The sequence below is a fragment of the Bison bison genome, unplaced genomic scaffold (genome assembly GCF_000754665.1).
Source record: "Bison bison bison isolate TAMUID 2011002044 unplaced genomic scaffold, Bison_UMD1.0 scf7180017864153, whole genome shotgun sequence".
In the NCBI taxonomy this organism is placed as follows: Eukaryota; Metazoa; Chordata; class Mammalia; order Artiodactyla; family Bovidae; genus Bison; species Bison bison.
In genome coordinates this window covers 1725299-1728486 of record NW_011494725.1, presented here as the reverse complement: position 1 = coordinate 1728486, position 3188 = coordinate 1725299, and the positions used below count along the sequence as shown (strand labels likewise).

Here is a 3188-nt window from a genome sequence, read left to right as displayed (position 1 = left end):
ATATATATAAACTCTATGTATAGTTCCTCTATAAATTTGTTTAAGGTCACATTAGTTGGATTGTGTGTAATAAAGTCTCATCTTTATGTAATTTCCACAGGAGCTGGGTGGTTCATTCGAGCCACGTTTATTCAGTTAAAAAACACTCAATAGGGATATGAAAGAATTTAAAAAATTGAATACAGAAATGATGCAAAGATAGAGTCTACTTCAGTATACTCCACTTGAAATTCTTAAGTCCTTTCGAGTATGAAGTTGAGAGTAACGGGAAATGCAATGAACCTCGAAACAAGAAGCAGTAATTCTTCAATCCAGTAATGTTGAAGCAATAGAAAGGAAGTACCCTGAGGTTTACCCCATCCAGATTCGACCTCTTGTAAAAAACACTCTGAGGATTTCAATTCAACACTTCTGTGTCCAGGTTAATCCCTCTTATGGGGGCTTCTTGATGGACTAATAATGAATTTCTACAGTTCACTTGTCTGCATAGAGGTTGTGCTGTGCCTGGTAGTAATCTCCACTGCCCTTCAGAAACTCCGTAAATGTGTGACCGAGAAAACCTCAGAACTGCTTCCCTCCAGCCTGTTCTCTTGCTGTAGGTTTAGTTATCCAGCGGCTTTCCTGGTGGCTCAGCAATAAAGAACCCGCCTGCTAGTGCAGGAGACATAAGAGACATGGGTTCGATCCCTCGATCAGGAAGATGCCCTGGAAGAGGACATGGCAACCCACTCCAGTATTCTTGCCCAGTATTCTTGCCTAGAGAATCCCATGGACAGAGGAGCCTGGTGGGCTACAGTCCATGGGATCGCACAGAGTCGACAGGACTGAAGCAACTAATCAGCAGCAGGTTTAGTTATCCCAAGAAAGGCCCACCCTTAGAGCTTCACTCTCAGGTTCCCAAATGCCGCATAAGTTTAACATGAAGGCGACCATCAGTAAACATCACAATATTTTCTTCTAGAACTCCAGTGGCTTGTTTTGGGACACACACACCTGGGACCCACATACCAAACCCTGGATTTGGAATATTTGTCATGTTTCCCAATTTGTTAATAATACAGTGATCTCAGGAAATAATGAAGAGGCAGTCAGCTAAATCCGACTGTTTCATTCCTTTTCTGACTTATCTATTACCCTAGTACTTTTTATTTTATTGTGTTTTAAACCAGTGATTTATTACATATAATGGCTGAGATAGCATTACTTATACATTATTCATCCAGCTAAACCATTAATAAAATTAAAAACACACATTTCTGTATCATTAAAAAGTCTGTAGAGACACTATTGGAAAAATCATTTAAATGACTTCTTTTTTATAACTCTAGTGTTTACTAAGGTACATACAATGTGTTCGCTCTGAGTTAGATATCATGCATACATGCAGGCTTAGTCACTCAGATGTGTCCGACTTTTTGCAACCCTATGGACTGTAGCCCACCAGGCTCCTCTGTCCATGGAATTCTCCAGGTGAGAATATTGAAATGGGTTACCCTTTCCTCCTCCGGAGGATCTTCCTGACCCAGGGATTAAACCCACATCTGCTATGTCTCCTACACAGCAGAGTGATAAGCACACACAGAAATGTGCAGACAACTAGGCTTACAGGACCTCAGTTCAGAAGAAAAGACAGACACACCTTAAGCAGACATGGCAGCATAAGACTAAAGCCTGAAACATGCAGGATGTGCAATATAGGCAGGTTATTGTCCAGAGAAAGGGAATCTTGAGAGCTGGGGGGAGGGGAAAGTTTGACCAGAGAAATGGGACCCAAGACAGGTCTGAGGCCTGAGCGTGATTTGCATGGGAAGGGGATAAGAAGGTGGCTGTCCCATGGGTGGATGGCAGGAGTTTATAAGTGGGAACTAGCAAAAGGAAGAAGGAGGCAGTAAGTCCAGAAAGGCAGTGCTATGGAGCTGGTTGGAGCCTGGACTCGATGTACACAGACCAGAATGTGAATCTTGTTGTCACCTTTTATAACCGGGTGACAGCCTTGGGCAACTTGAGCTCTCTGTCCTCTCTAAATCAGAAAAGTAATCGTGCTTTCCTTGGTAAGTTGTCACGAGGATTAAAGAGCTCACATATATAAAGCACATCGTTAGGGCTCAATGGTGGTTAACTTTTCTTTTTCAATTGTTGTTTTTGTTGTTTTACTGGGGATAGGCTGGGTGGGATCTCGAATGAAAATCTTGGCAATTTGGACTTTATTCTGTGGCCCAGGAGAGTGAGGTTAGATTTTGTTTCTGAGTGATAATTCAGACATAGTGGAACATACCGCAGTCCTAGGCCCAGTGAGTCCAGTCTGGCCTGAGCGGAGGTCCCAGTAACCCACATCGGCACTTTCAGCGCAAGCTCTGCTACTTCTGCCGTCCTCAGGGTCTCAAAGAGCTGGACACGACTGAGCGACTGAACAAGAACTGCCAGCTCAGCGGAACCTAGGGGATGAGGAAGAGACTGGGTGCTCGAGGGGCTGATGTGCTGTCCCTCCTCCACCCACGGGCAGATACATATACCCACACCCCTCTTGTTTTTCCGTGTTGACAGTATTGATCAAAAATTTGTTTATACTCCACTCTTTCCAGAAAGGACTTAAGACAGCTTTTTTAATTCTAAAATGCACCTTGTATATGAAAATAGGAGTTTACACAAAAGATATTTTATGAGATGATTACCCCTTTTACAAAGGGAGTAACCATACTTTCTTTAAATAGCAGCTCATCTGGTACATTCAACATCAGAGCTGATTGACAATATTTTGCTCTGTCAGCAACTTTTCTGGACTGCTTTGATGGTATAAATATGATTCACAGCATTGACTGGTTTTGATCAGGTTTGGTACTTGAATAAAGGGTACTTAAATTCAAGGAGCCCTTGAATTTATTTTGTGTCATCTTAAACCAAAATAAGGGCTCTGCCTTTTTTTTTTTTTGATGAGTTTCTGTACAGTCTGAGATGTGCAGAGCTGCTGCTGCTAAGTCATGTCAGTCACGTCCGACTCTGTGCTACCCCATAGACGGCACCCCACCAGGCTCCTCCGTCCACAGGATTCTCTAGGCAGGAATACTGGAGTGGGTTGCCATTTCCTTCTCTGCAGAGCTAAGCAATGGAATTGAATCTGGTCTAGCGACCTCTGAACTGCCAGTTGGTCATGGAAGCCTGCCTAGAAGAAGAGGCAGGGGAGATTTTCA

The 3188-nt window shown here is 43.2% G+C and overlaps 1 pseudogene; it reads right to left on the bottom strand.

Annotated features, from left to right (window-relative positions):
* Positions 1–116, bottom strand: part of LOC104989335 — a 619-nt pseudogene extending 503 nt beyond the window's left edge.
* Between the last annotated feature and the right edge of the window lie 3072 nt (positions 117–3188).